Below are 16056 nucleotides of genomic sequence, written 5' to 3' on the forward strand. Positions count from 1 at the left end.
GATAACCCTTAACTGGGTTAGTTTATCCTTGGCACATTCTGGTAAGAGGATGGATGATCTGATGGATCCAGGGGTGTTATAAAACAAGCAAGTGTGGTAACTAAACATGCCTTTTTGGCTCCATCTGGTATGGAAGTTAGTTAGTGCTATAGTCTACTGAGTGAGCCATACTGATCCACATAATAGAAACCTTAAAGCTTGACTGTTATAACGTACTCTACATGGGACTGCCCTGGAAAATAACTTAGAAACTTCTGTTGATACAAACTATAGCAATTCATTTTATATGAGCCTTCGGGGAGGGCGGTATATAAATCTAAATAAATAAATAAATAAATAAATATCTGGAGCATGCAATGGAGCCATTGCTATGCCAGTTCTGAGATCATTCAATTATTGCAGCAAGCCTTATTTATTTCCTGGTCCAGTTCAAGTGATAGTGTAGTCTGGATCATTTGAAGTAGTCTACATATGAACATAAGAAGAATCCCACAGGATCAGATCAATAGCCCAACTAGTCCAGCATCCTGTCTCACAAAGTGGCCAACCAATTCCTCTGGAGGGATAATGGCAGGGTATTGAGGCTGAGGCCTTCTCCTGATGTTGCCTTCTGGTTTTTGAACTTTGAGGCTCAGTGGAGGTTCCCCTCAAGTCACCTTGGCTAGTAGCCACTGATAGACTTCCCTCCCCACGAATCCAGAGGCATTCATAAGAGCAATAATGCATACCCACAGTCACTTGACCTTCTCCTGCTCCAGCTGACTGGCAGTTCTTGCCTTTCCAGGCGATCTGGACAATAGATGTCTTAACAATAGAGACTTGTTTTTTTTCTTCAATGAATACAGGGAATTCAGAGGATCAAGTAGATCATGGCAAAATATTATTTCACTGTAGTGCAATAACAGCTATCAGTTACATCTTTTTAAAAGCTTTGAAACCTGGAAAGATTATAGGAATGGATAGTAGATTCTTTTAAAGAACACTTCATTTAGGAAGCAAAAGAGTTTAGTAGCCTGTGGTTGTTTTTCACTACTGTTAATTGTTTTTGGTGCTTCAATGGAAAAGGAAGGCTAAAATTGAGTTGTACATTACAGGGGTGTGATTAAGCATTTTAGAATCCTAAGGATATTCTGCCCTGGCCTGGGTGGCCTAGACTAGCCCAACGCCATTGGATCCCAAAAGCTTGTCTGCCCCGCTTAGCACCAGTAATAAAAAACAAAGTAAGTTCAGGATTGCTGCACAGAGGCGGGCAACGGCAAACCATTTCTGAACATCTCTGCCTTGAAACCCCCCATTAAGGGTTGCTGTAAGTTACCTGCGACTAAATGGCAGCACAAGGATCTTTCCCCGTATTAAGGAACATGGCCCCTCCATCTCCCCATTTCTGTATATCCAGTACAGAATATTGCTACAGGCCAAGTGTGCAAATTATATACCTTAAAATCTTGTACTTTTCTACGGATAAGTGAAGTCGCACCACTTCCTGATTCATTCGATAATCAAACTATACTTCAGTCACTTTCTGTGAATGGTTCTTAATGTAGTTTTCTCAAAGTCAAGCTCTAGTATGTTCTCAAGTACCTATTTCAAATCACGAATATATAATTACAAAAATACCCTGCCCTTCCTCTAACTCAAGAATTACAAGCACAAAAGGATTCCAGGAAACAATCAGATAAGTATTCATTTATTTAATTCAACATATAGAATTATGGTGCCAATAGCTCCTTCAAAGTTAAACTCTGAATTAGCTAAAGAGTGTTTTTAAACTTTTTTTTTCTTTTTTCAGAGATTCACATTGAAATCCTCTGGAGTGCATTGACTATGGTAAGAAATTTCTTCCAATAAATAAATGTTTTGTGCAAGGACCTCTATTGTTTTTCTGTTGATATCACAGCTATGTTTTGACATGCTCCTATAACTTAGCTATTCAACATCACAAAATTTATCTCCTGCTAGCATAATGGTAGCATTTTTTGTAACGTACAGCCTGCTTGGATTGTGGTGTGGTATATAAGATATTGTTCTAAAATGAGTCATTTGCATTCCCATACAGCTACTTCATTTAAGAATTATTCAGTAGGTACCTCTTTATGAAGAATAACTGAGCATCTTTCATTTATTTTAGCTTGCACTTCCCAAGACCAACAACATGAACATGGTTATTCATTGTGTCACTGCATTGCATTTATTTATTTATTAGAAGACTTATATCCCTCCCCTCTCCCATAATGCTTTACTCAGGGTGTCTCACGACGTTTTAAAAGACATCAAGTAGAACCAGTTAAAATCTTGACATTCTCCAGGTACATTTTGTCTGGCAGACCAATAACTGCTGAAAATAAAGAATTACCTAAAGACTTGCTGTAATGATTCCATCTTGCATGCCCTATAGAACCTTGACAGGTCATGTGGGTCAGATGTCTCTTCTGATAAAGTATTCCACTGATGGGGGGGGGGAGGAATCATTTGAGGAAACACCATGTGTGGGGGGGCATTGTGTTATATATTTTTTCCTTCTTTGAGCCATAAGAAGGTCAGGCCAAACTTTATTTGCTTTACTCCATTTCCATCTTGTCTTGTTGACATCATGGCACTCAAGGTGAAGCGATGGGGCTCCCTGGTGGACCAATTCAGGATTGGCCAGGACCTTACTGCTGGAGCATGGGCCTGCTAGCCAAATTAGGGGATCTCTGGGACTCTTTATCTCTGTGGTCCTAAGCAGGCCTAGGAAAACAGCCACTGTCGCAGCATGGCTGCCGGCAATTAATGTGTACAATTCATGGTTGCTAAATTTCACTGATATCTTTGCAGATACTAGAAATAATTGGTGTGTTGACTAATGAACAGAGTGGACTATTGTTCTTGTTACAAAAGAAGATGGCTGTGATAGGTTTTTGTGCATGGCGTTTCCACCAGTCCTTGTTCTGTTGGATCATTGTTTTGGGAGCTATAGAAATATGGCACATTTCTATGTTCCTGTCTGTATTGATCCAATATGGTCATTAAGAGGTGATGCATTCATAGCTTCTCAGTCACTTGCTTTGCATTTGCTTTTATATGAGAAAAGTGTATTAATCCCTGCTTTGGGGTGGAGTGCCTAATGCCTCCTCATGCTCACACTAAAAAAAACTATAATTGTATCTCAGGCAGTGACCTTTTCTCCTATCTCTCTATAATTTTAGCAGATTAGGTGATAGGTAGAGTTTCTGAGAAATTCTTCCAAATTGGATCGAAATACAAAGTCAGTGCCAGAAATGTGTTAACTATCTATAAAACAGGGTCTTTGACTCCTATCTTTCTGGAATTTGGCAAAGCAGGACCCCATGTGTAAGGCATACACACTCCGAAAATTCCATCCCAGTTGAATGGAAAACAAAATAGTACAGCCAGAAATGTGTTTTCCATTGAAACCGACGAGGACAAAGAACAGCACAAAGAAATCCAAACATGTATGACAATAATTAATAATAATAATCAGCCCAGAGATTTAAAAGCTAACATTAGCTGAATATGAATAGTTTTGGGGGTATAAACCTCTGATGTCTGCTTCTTTCAATCTCCTGCATTTGGACTTAGGCTTCCTATAGCCCCATAGTAGCTTCAGACTAGTTGGAATGGAAGTTATTTTCCCATTTCCCCCTCTTTGTGCTCTCAGCTGTCAGAAAGCCACAAAAGAATTCTTACTAGCTTCTACAGGCCAGGCCTTAAATGTCTGCAACTCTTCCTTGCTCTAGCCTGCTTCTTTTGAGACAGCCCAGCCTTGCCTGACCATCAGCTGGGTTGCCCTGACAATGAAAGCCTCAGCTCTCTCTGGGGCTCCGTCCTGATGAGGGCTGCTTGCTTCGAGGATTTTGGCTTGCCGTTGTCTTGCCTCCTGGCTGTGTTTCTGGATGGTCATGGTGTCTTTTCTCTCTTGGCCTTCCTGAGGGTGATTTGTCGCAAGTGGAAGGCCCGGGGCGCTCTCCTGGATAAATAAAAATGTTGACTACCACCTAAAAGCAAAATGTGCTAAACTAGTTAGTACTTTTAAAGTGAATGTCTTGAATTTCAGCAGTACAGATCCCCACAGAATATGCCAGTCTTGTAGCCCGTTTGAATGGCACTATGCAGCTAGTTGTATTGGAGTATTTAGGGGTAATACTTTACCGATAAATACCACCTTTGGACTGACATAATGTGTCTTCCTAGGCTGTGACACACTTTGTCTGAAAAATTATTATGCCATTTTCCTGATGAGGAGAAATCGATTAACTGCCTGGTTGGTTAAAGCAGTCAAATGTAGTAGAAGAAATTAGGCAATGTCAGGTTCATTTTTTAAAACTTAAAGTTTATAATTTAAGCAATTTATATTTTTGAGATTACAAATGGTAGCTACTCAGGTTAGTATTCCAAATAATTAGAACTGATGCTACTTGATAAAAGCATGAATCTTATACAGCTGTGTAATAGATAGGTTTATAAAATATTTCCTGTAAGGGATGTGTTATATTTATGTGTAAACATATACAGGAGTGGGTTCATGCTATTTCTTTCTCTACAATCTGTGGAATTGATGCTATGTTTTTTAGCTAGCTTTCCCCCATATATTCTTACTTTGGGTAATTTCTCCATTTCACCATCTGGGTGTAATAGTTAAAAGTAGTGGCTTCTAATCTGGCGCCACTGGGTTTATATCTTGTTTGTTTATTCATTTATAGTTTAATTTATATTAAAACTGAGTGAAAGGAGACATGACCAAGGTCTCTAAAATTATGTATGGTGTGGAGAAGGTTATCTGGGTTGGAGTAACCATGTTCCTTTGGAGTTTGAGATTCTGAGGAAAGGAGAAGTATAGTCAGACATATATTTTAGACTTTAAGAGAGCTGATTTTAGTAAATTAAGGGAAGCACTGGAGGTGATTCCATGAACTGTTAAATGGTTAGATTTTTGCTGCTGTTATTGTAAACAAAGGACTTTATTGTATTTTTATTATTTTAAATTGTAAACTGCCACAAGTCAGTCTAGGCCAAGAACGGCGGGCAATAAATAGAAAGAATAACGGCAACAACAACAATAATAATATACCGCCCCTCTCAGACTTGCCAACTTGGAGTGGTGAACAAGAATGCCAACTTACAGTTCCATGTCAACAAGATTAAAGCAGTGAATCAGCATATAATTTAGGATTAGAATTAGAAAGCATCTATCAGCAACAGTAATGAGTGATCATTGACATTGATGTTAAATAAAAGAAGGTTAAGAGTCGTGGGAGAAGGAGGGGGACGTGGGGAAGGAGGCCCGGTTTGATGTTATGATCTAGAACAGTGATTCTCAACCTTTTCTTCACCGCGACCCCAACTTCTGCGCCAAAACCCAGCGGGGACCCAGCCAGAGAAGCTGCCAGCTAGCGCTGTGGAGGTGCTTCCGCTTCCCCCCCAGCTGTGGCCATGGGTGACCCCCTTGTAGGAGGTTACTGGAGGGGGGTAAGGGCCCTGCCCTGGGGAGGGAGCTGTTGCTGCAACCGCCACCACATTCACATTGCTCGCTATCCCGGGCTGGGCTTGGGCGTGTGTCTTGCTCCCTTGGCTCGACGCTTCTCTTTTTCCTTCTTTTAACCGGGGGGGGGGGGGTCCACAGCAGCCCTTCTGCAGAGCACACGGGGCTTGCTGGACAGAGTCGGGCAGGATGGGGTGACGTTGGGCTCATGGGGGGAGGGGGTCTCTTTCTTGCCAGCTCTGAAAGAGCTGAGCAAAGCGTTTCGGTGCATTCCTTGGCAGCTGCGGGCGCAACCCTCTGGGCAGGCTGGCCAGCTGCAGAAGGAGCCAGTGGGGCACTGGAAACCCATGTACACATGCACAACAATCGAGTCAGTGTGGAGGAAACCATTGCCATGATTCCACCACCTCTGCCGGCCGCCGCCTCCGCCTGCCTCACTGCCACCACCAACCGCACACCGCCACCACCACACGCCTCCACATGCTGCCACCTGCCATCGCTGCGGCGGGCAACCTGGCGACCCCGGGGAAGGGGCCAGGCGACCCTAAATGGGGTTCCGACCCCAAGGTTGAGAACCACTGATCTAGAAGAAGAAGAGTTGGTTCTTATATGCCGTTTTTCTCTGCCTGAAGGAGTCTCAAAGCAGCTTACATTCACCTTCCCTTTCCTCTCCCCACAACAGACACCCTGTGAGGTAGGTGAGGCTGAGAGAGCCCAGATATTACTGCTCAGAAAAGCTTTATCAGTGCTTTGGCAAGCCCAAGGTCACCCAATTGTATCTAGTTCCTGATAGCCCTCAACTGTAAGCTCAGTGGAAGAACTTCATCTTACAGGCTCCGCAGAACTTGGCAAGTTCTGTCAGGGCCCTGATCTCACTGGGGAGCTCATTCCACCAAGCTTTGAGGCCAGGCATGCTTCTTTTGGGGCCAGGGATCCCCAACTGTTTGGTATTGCTTGACTGAAGTGCTCTCTGTGGATCTTATTCAGAAAGCCAGTCCCTGAGATACGCAGAGTCCAGAGCACATTAAGCCTTGAATTGGATCCAGAACATGACTGGGAACTAATGCAGCTGCCAGAGAACAGGTCTTATATGGGCTTTCCATGATGTTTGTGTGAGAACCCGGGCAGCTGCATTTGGTACCAGCTCTAATTTCTAGGTAAGTCCATGTCCAACGAGTTACAGTAATCAAGTCTGGAGGTGACTGTTGTGTGGATCATGGTGGCTAGGTGTTCTCGGGCCAGGTATGGAACTAGTAGCTGCTTGGTGTAGATAGAAGAATGCCAGCTGTGCTACCTTTGTGATTTGAGACTCCATTGTTAAGGAGGCATCAAAGATCACTCCCAGCTTTCTGGCCGACTGTGCTATTCTAAGTTGCACACTGTCAACCCTGGAAAGGCACGCTTCCTGATCTGGTTTGATTCCGTTCTCTTCCACATGCAGCCAGCTGGGTAACCTTGGGCTAATCACAGTCCTGTTAGAACTGTTCTCACAAAGCAGTTTCTCACAGGGCTCCCTCAGCCTCACCTACCTCACAGAGTGTTGTGGAAAGAGGAAGGGAAGATGGATTGTAAGATGCTTTGAGACTCCTTCAGGTAGTGAAAAGCATAGTATAAGAATTAACTATTATTATTATTATTATTATTATTATTATTATTATTATTATTATTATTATTATTATTATTATTGTTTCTCATTTTCCTACCAGGATTTTTTGGAACACTATTCTTCCAGTTATTGTACAGCAGTTTTTGTGTCCCACTCAGCAGGAATTTATCACAAATGCACACCTGCTGTCTCTGTGTTGTTTGTGTCCTAGTGTTAATTTGATCCTGGAACTTAATTATGTTCTCCTATGCAGCCATATTAAACAGATGATGAAGGGCAACTGTGTACATAACTGTGTGTGCAAGCACGTTTACAGGCACATGCTTTCCTCCTTTCCCCAATCCTAATCTTAACCCATCAGTGCAATAATTGAATTCTCCCTTCATTGACCTTAGAACTATTTGTCTCCTGGGCTTTTGTGAGTAATTATAACTCCCCTACTCTTACACTCGCCTAAATGTAAAATGTTCTAGTTTTCTTTCTATAATACCCAGGTCTGTCCATCCCAGCCTGTTTATCAGTCTATGCAGAACATAAGTTGTCTTTAGTCATATAACTGTAATGTTCTTGTGAGCTGGATCAGTGATGAAGGAGGAGAAGATAATTTGTTTCAACAAATTACTCACTTATTTACTTATGTATTGGATTTTTAGATCATCCTCCTGGCAAGCTGCCTAATATGGCTTCTTAGATAACCACCCTAACTATTATGAATGTAGCAGAAGCTTAGTCTGCAATAGGCATAAATTCAACAGGTACACACTTCCTTGGTATGGCATACTGCTAAGGAAAACTCTGTATGAAAACTTCCATTTAGATATTCCATGTGTGTCTGACGTATCTTTGGACACACACAGATTTTCCCAAAGGGCCTAATAGTGTCCCCAAAACTATTTCAACTCAGGAAAACAGGTGAAGGAGGCAGGCTGAAGCCTCTTTTTCTACACTGGAGTCCGAATTTGGACTGGATGCTGTGCTTGTGGGAGTTGAGGAGAATTTGCAACTCATTTCTAGAAGTTGTGTAATGTGAGGGTCCTAGTGTTTAATATTTAAATCCTAGATCATTCATTCATTCATTCATTCATTCATTCTTACATTTATATACCACTGCTCTCAAAAAGCCTCATGGCGATTTACAACAATACAATAAAGCACAGTAAAAGCCACAAAAAACAACCTTTAAAACAGTAACCAGATGGCGATCAATAAGAATTCCAGTCTCCCACCCCTGTTCAACACATAGGGCAAAAGCTCTCTGTCTCACTGGGAGTGAGGATTCTGATCTGCCACACATTGAGTGATCCTCCAATGGTAACACTGAGACCCCTCCCTGGCCTCAACCATACGCCTGGCGGAAGAGCTATAGAAAGGTAGCAGTTCTATTACAATGACAGAAGTATATTTGGTTGGATCCCGCAAAAAGTAGAGATTTTTTGCTCATGGCTGGGAGGCACTTTTATGCGGATGAACTCTTCCCATGAACAGAAAAAGGCTCTCATCAACTCCAGTTTGGGACTGGTCCACTGATCTCCAAATTTGCTAAGGTCTTCACAAAGATGATTTGTTATTTCTACATGTTCAGTACAGTTCTTCTTGGTAATTACCAGCAAGGCCTGCTGTTAAAAATAACAGAGACCTCAACTATTGTCCAACTCTCCTTGAAATGTTAATGTTTTTTCTTCTATTTTGTTTGTATTTAAAATTGTCCTCAGAAAACACGTGTCCTGTCCCTGAGATTGATTCCAAATGACTGCATGGTCTATCTCCAATCTCTCCAACTTGAGAAGCTGCCATGGAACCTTAAATTGGCAGCCTTTGTAGATGAAGGCTTATCCTTCTCTCTAAAAACAACTCCCCAAACTATCCTAGTGTTTTAAGACCAGGTACTAAAGAACTAGCTCCATGATCCTCTGAGAGATGTAAACTTGGTGTCCTGGGACTGCAGCCCCTAATCTCCCACTATGTCCTGCTGAAGTTTTTGATGGAGAGGAGATTGTAAAGCAGTTTGTGCTTGGAATCAGCTGCTAAAAGAGAGTTATGCTCAAGTACCTAAGAAATAATATGGAGCTTGGGCCAAATGTACTTATAGGATCCACTACTGATTTTCCCCTCTACATATCTCTTTACAGCCAATTTGTATTTATTATACTTCTACTAACCTTGTGTGTGTGTGTGTGTGTATCTGTGTGTGCATGCACACGTGATGTCCAGTTAAGAGCTTCCATTCTTTCTGGTACATCCAAAGCTTATGCACAGTCAATAGGATTCTTTTGCCATTTCCCCCCCCCCTTTTGAATTGCAAAGGCCTTCCAAGAACTATCACACAAAGATGTTTGCTGCAACCTCCTCATACCACTCAGACTTGAATCAACATTGCATATAAACTAATCACAGGGCTTCATAGCCCCTTGAACAACAAAGGCTCCTGGTTCCTTCCTCTGAATGGCCTTGCCTCCTGGGTCATGGTGTGAAATGTTTTTGTAAGGTTCTTTTGGAAGGGATTTGCTGTCCAATAATTTGCTGTTAGAAAGGGGAAAGATCCTGCGATTCATGAAATCCAAGTCCAAAGCCCTTTCAGGCACGTAGGACAAATTTTATGGATCTCGACTCCTGCCCAGTATTATTAAACAGCCTAGATTTTCTGTTTCTGAAAATGAAACTAATTGCCGTGGGAGTCAAATTAGTGAGTAAGCCTGTGCACTCCAGCCAGCCACAGATATCTACATATGGACATAGTTTGTCATTTACACAGCTGATGCACTTATCAGTGAGAGTCTTGGTGTGCATCTGTATCCACATTGCAGTGCTCAGTCAGCCCAAAACAAATCAGATGAATGCATCTATTGATAGGAATGCGCATTCCCTGGCATCTGCAGTTGGAGAACTCCAGGTAGCAGGTGTTAAAAAAAGACCTTCCTCTGCTTTAGAGCTTCTGCTAGACACAGAAGTAACCAGATGGACCAAGGGCCTGATTTGGTGTGAGGAGCATCATAGGCTTCTTCATTCACTCACTCAGCTGCATGATTAGCACTTAATATTGTATCGGCTGAATTTTCTTTCCTGTAAGCTGTTTATTTTCTATCACCATCAGGGTTCTAGGCATTGGGCTAGAGATTAACATGCATGGAATGGCGAAAGGGGATCATGCTGATTGGCCCAATTCCTGTGTGCATCTCTATAACTGGTGAACAAGTCCCTATGGTTTATATAATGGCTGCTGCCCTGCTTGTGCCAGAGTTCCCAGACAAATGTACAAAGGTTACAGGCATGTATTAGACCCTGGATGTGTGTCGATGTGGGGTAAGTGGGCTCAGTCTGCTGCCACGTCCCATATTTGCTCTTACCAGACTGGAATTTGTCAACTGACCCACCACTTTTGCCCAGAAGATTTCAGTTAGCTAGAGAAGACAGAGCCAGTGTAACACAGTAATTAGCCTTCAGGGAGGGAAGCATATTAAATGAATGAATGAATGAATGAATGAATGAATGAATGAATGAATGAATGAATGAAATTGTCAGATAAGCATTTTGGAACTGTAGATTCAGATCTTTAATGTGCCATGAAATGTGTTGGGTGTCTGTGGGACAGTCTCTCAGTGTAATCTGCCTCACGTGGTCATTGTGATAATAAAAGGGGGGGGGGTCTTTGTAAGCCATCTTGGGCTTCTTGGAGGAGAGAAAGGATAAAAACTCACAGATGGAAGACAGGGATGAGATCATTTATTTCCAAGGGAGTAGGTAAGTACTGGCTGGTGAGGGGAAAGTATGATGAGCTTGGACTAAGCCAGCTTGGTTGTAGTGGTTAGGAGCTCCGACTTTTAATCTTGCAAGCTTGGTTTGATTCCCCGCTCCCCCACATGCAACCAGCTGGGTGACCTTGGGCTCGCCACGGCACTGATAAAGCTGTTCTGACTGAGCAGTGATATCAGGGCTCTCTCAGCCTCACCCACCTCACAGGATGGCTGTTGTGGGGAGAGGAAAGGGAAGGCGAATGTTAAGTCGCTTTGACACTCCTTCGGGTAGAGAAAAGCGGCATATAAGAACCAACTCTTCTTCTTCAAAGCTATTCTGACTGAGCAGTATTATCAGGGCTCTCTCAGCTTTTCTGACCTCCTAGGATGCCTGTTGTGGGGAAAGGAAAGGCGATTATATGCCGTGGTGACACTTCCCCTGGTAGAGAAAAGTGGCATAGAAAACCCAACTCTTATTCTTCAAAGCTGTTCTGACCGAGCAGTATTATCAGGGCTCTCTCAGCCTCTCCTCCCTCCCACAGTGTCTGTTGTTGGGAGAGGAAAGGAAAGGTGATTATAAGCTGCTTTGAGACTGCTCCTGGTAGAGAAAAGCAACATAGAAGAACCAACTGTTCTTCATAATAATAATAATAAATGCCTTTTCATAATAACCTTACGCTTCATATAAACTTTTGATAAACCTTTGTAACCTTTCATGAAAAACATCTTGTCTGAATCTCTCGCTTATCCAGATCTATTTTCAAGTGTGACACTCCTCCAACTGAGGCCTAATCACTGTCAAGCTGAGCAGTGTGAGTGACTTCATGCCTGTCAGAGATGACACTTCTGCTAATATATCCCAGAGGGCACTTGCCATCCTCGCAACATCCACATTTCCAGCTTGTGTTCAATTTGCAATTCTCAGTGACTCATCAGATCCTCCTGATCAGCAGCAATCCTCCAACAGTTGCCATTTATTTGCATCTTCTGTTTTCCCTCATTGTAACAGGCTAGAGTTTCCTCTTAGTAGAATGTCGTCTCTTTTTTAACCCCAAGTTACCTACTTTGTCATAACCTCTGTCAGTTTTAGCTTTGTCGTCCATTCATGTCAATCATTCCTAGACAAGATCTGGCTCAAATCCTCCTTCAGCTTTCTTTAAACACATTTTTATATATACACTTAGCATCATAGAATCATAGAGTTGGAAGGGATCTCCAGGGTCATCTAGTCCACCCCCCTGCACAGTGCAGGAACTCACAACTTGAACGTAGCTTTCCATACACTGAATATCTTTGACAGTGATACCACAAAAGGAATTATTGATGAATGTTATCAGAACTGAAGTTTAGCTACATTAATTTTTAAAATCTTGTGCATGCTGTAGGGATATCAAAGTTGGTATAAGAACTGTGTTGTTATAGAATCCAGCGAGTCCTCCATTTTCTTCTTGGAGTTCTGATTTACTCAAAGCTGCCAACGCATGGTCATGTCAGGAGGCACTGCAGTGTTCATCTATGTGGTGGATTTGTAGTGGATTAGAACAATGACACCCTTTGCTAAAGTGGATCCCAATGATTCTTGTCCACTACACCTTTCTTTGATGTAGAAAGACTTCCATCTGTTACATTTTGATTTTTTTTAAAGCTTTTTGTGTTCCATAGTCACGTTAATGGTTTGTGAAGCCACCCCTCTCATCAGTGATGCAGATCTAGCTTCAGTGGTGGTAGAAGAAACTGCTGCCCAACTGCCTGTATAGAGAAAGCTTAATTGGCTAATAGTGTTGTGGGTTGACCTTGGTTAGCAGCAGATGTCAAGGAATGACAGTAGGACTTGGCTAGAGAGGGATACAAGCAAAACTGCTGCTCTGTGCCTTGAGCCCCTTCCCCGCCGCCAACAGCCTTCTGCTATAGAGGCATGGAAGAAATCCTGAATGCAAGTGATGCATGCAAGCAAGAAATGTGTTCCACGTTGCATAGCCAGTTATAGAGGAAGAGCAGACAGGAAGTCCCTGGAGAGATTTATGTATTAAAACCCCCCAGAAAAAAACAAAACAAAAACAGATCCTTCCAAAACAGAAAGTAGACACACATTTCAAATAAAAATTGGAGATACCTACAGTTCTGTTACTGAATAACGTATATGATGTAATTGTGTATCTGCACCAAACAATATCTTTCTCCCTTAAACAGACACATATGTTTGGAAGTCTACACTTCATTTCTGGCCCGTGCTCTGTAGTTTGATTTTTTTTAACCAAGTTGCTTCCTGGGTTTTAAATTTATTTATTCTCTTCAGGAGTAAATTAAGTAGGTGAACCAGATAGAGGGATAAATTCACTTTGCTAATTTTTTGTGTTCTCTTCCTGTCTTTCAGATGTATTGTTGACAGACCCCTAACCTGAAATGGCTGCCAGAAGAATTTCAGATCTCACGAATGATGTTGAAAGGGAAAGAAAATGATGCAAACCTGTTTCAAGTGTTAAAAATCAAGAAGTCAGCAGAAATTTTTTTACAAGGGGGAAAAAAGCCCCTTCCCTTGTATGATATGAAGCTGCTTCTCTAGTGCTGTGTTAAAATTATTATACATTTGTCAAATGAGAAATCTTTTTACATCATCCATGTTCATCATGTAAGTAAAAATGCACCAAACTCTTGGTAAGGAATATAAAGTCATAATAAAATGTCATTGTTCATTTTTCTAAACTATTTGTATTTAGTCTTTTTTTTTGTAAATGAGTTTATCTAGGAGATGCAAAAATATATAATCTCAAGATCCCTAATTTTTTCTAAAGGATTATTTTGGTAATCGTGCTTACCAGGGGTTTCCAAAATGTGGCTCTCCAAATGTCTATGGACTACAATTAGCATGAGCCCCTGCCAGCATACTGTCAAGGGTTCATGGTAATTGTAGTCCATAGACATCTAGAGAGCCATAGTTTGGCTACCCCAGGCCTAGACCTTATTCTTGAAAGACTAAAAACTCCGAAGTCGAACGGTTTCATGTGGAATGAACATCTCACCCTGCTTCTTTAGATGTTTGGCAAAGGAAGTAATGTTACTCAGATCTTTCTTCAAACATTATTTCAACATGAGGAGGAGGGCACAGCAAAATCGTGTCCACTGTTCCCACACTTGACCCCCACCTGTTAATTTGAAAGTGTGGATGAAGTTGTTCTGTGTATACCTACATGTTCAAAGAAAGCATTTGGGGAATTTGGAGCTTTCATTTTCCAGGGTTCCCAGCTGAGTGGAGGACATCCACCATGCACCATGTACTAAACTTCAAATCAGCTTGCAGAAGTCATTAATAAGGCTGGCATGTGAAGCATTAAGATATGAATGGTATATACCATTATCTAAGAGTGAATCTAGATATCTAATCTATTTTTAAGAATGGCAAATATAAAAAAGCAAATATACTGATATGCTGCTGAAATATTCTAGAACTATAATGCCAATACACTATAAGTAGTCTTCATGATAGATTCTTGCATTACCCAGTGAATTCCATGTACTGATGTTTGCAAGTTGTTCTTTTTTTTTTAACAATTGCTGCAGTATCTTTTATGAGCCATTCTGATTATCTAGGCACCACTGAAAGTTTCCAATATCTGGTCCACATAATTTTAGCAGCAATTATCACTTAGTTGGCCAGCTGCTAAGACTGGGTTCTGGATCCTCTCAAAGCAAGTTTCTTTGGCGCAAAACCTCCTCCAGTTTTGCTATCCTTGCCAGAATTTCAGCCTGTTGTAATAATGGCTCTTGGCAGCCTCACTATTCATGGAATACAGGAATGGAGAAGAAACATTGACTGTAGACTAGCTTTGGTGATGATAGAAATACTTCCAAGAACTCGAGGGTATCCAATGAAACTGGTGGGCAGTAGATTCAGGACAGAGAAAAGGAAATTAGAATGTGAAACTGGCTGCCAGGAGATGTAGTGTAAATAAACAGCTTTAAAGGGGATTAGATAGATTCATGGAAAATAGTTCTGTCAGTGGCTACTAGCTGTGGTGACTGAGGGGAACCTTCACATCTAGAATCCCAGAGCAAGGAGACAATGTTAGGGGAAGCCCTCAGCTTCTATGCCCTGCTATTGGCTGTCCAGAGGAACTGGTTGGCCACTGTATGAGACAGGATGCTAGAGTAGATGGACTATTGGTCTGATCCAGCAGGGGTCGTCTTAAGTTGTTATTTCCTCAGTACTGTTAGCCAAGGGAGGCAGGCCAGAATGGTACATTTTTGGGAATGAGGGAGGGCAATATTGTAGTAGGCCACTAGTTGATCAACCCTCTTCTTTTGGCAGTTCAGGGTTAACATAGCAATATTTATTTATTTAAAAATATAAAACCATTAAAACCCTAGTACGAATACAAATCATCGATGGCGGAGACAAAAAAAACCCCTTGTATTCCACTAGGCATGGAATACAGGCATGGAATATCACACCTGGATCCTTTCCAGACTGTTCCATATTATATAGTAGTCATATGATTCCTCTCTAATAATTTGTGGCCATCATTCTGCACATGAAATTACCTGTGCTTCTTATTTGCTGATATAAAAATAAAAGACTAATCCCCTGGATATATGCTTAAGCACTTGAAGCTGCTCAGAAGAGGTTGGGGGCAACAGATTTCATAGGGTGAGAAGCAAAGCCACCTGCAAACCCCTGGTGTGAGGAGAATGGCGTTTCAGAAGAGCAAGGAGGAGTGAGCAGGTAGACAGGATGAGGGGAGAGAAACCGGACAGGATAATGCTTGGAGAGAAAGGAGCAAGTGGTGGGTGGACTTTCCTTAAAACAGCAGTTCTAAGTGGACTGTGACTAGCCCAAGGTCACCCAGCTGGCTGCCTGTAGAGGCACAGGGAAGCTAACCCGGTTCTCCAGATTACAGTCTGCCACTCTTTAACCACTACAGCACGCTGGCTCATTCTCTGTTTGATCACTGAATGGAAATTGATTGGAGCAATTTCCTGAATGTTTCCAGGCTCCCTGGTGGAAGAGTAGGATGAAAATGTTGATAGACAACTAGGCATTCAATCAGTAGCCAACACCCCCGTTGTACAGGATTTGTTTCCGTTCTGCTGAACGGGCCTAAGTGTTTTATTTTGAGCTGGCAAAGCCTAGCCAATGAGAGAATGAGCAGTAGTCTTGGTAGTGGTTCCTTGTATTATTATTATTATTTTTAAAATCAATCTCTGCCTTGTGTAAATGAGATGCTTAGCCTCAGGCAAGTCAT

General features: G+C 41.9%; 1 protein-coding gene across 7 annotated transcripts in view; it reads left to right on the plus strand.

The window, feature by feature from the left end:
• RBMS3 (RNA binding motif single stranded interacting protein 3) overlaps positions 1-16056 on the plus strand; it is an 862898-nt gene that overhangs the window by 43390 nt on the left and 803452 nt on the right. Inside the window, exons 2-3 of one of the 7 annotated variants that reach the window (XR_013225654.1) lie at positions 1790-1827; positions 13191-13519. The exons of the other annotated variants lie outside the window; for them this stretch is intronic. The gene's annotated coding sequence lies outside the window, so the exon portion shown is untranslated. Of the gene's footprint in view, positions 1-1789; positions 1828-13190; positions 13520-16056 lie in introns of those variants that run through there. 7 annotated transcript variants of the gene reach the window in all.

Source organism: Paroedura picta, chromosome 11 (genome assembly GCF_049243985.1).
Source record: "Paroedura picta isolate Pp20150507F chromosome 11, Ppicta_v3.0, whole genome shotgun sequence".
Lineage (NCBI taxonomy): Eukaryota > Metazoa > Chordata > Lepidosauria > Squamata > Gekkonidae > Paroedura > Paroedura picta.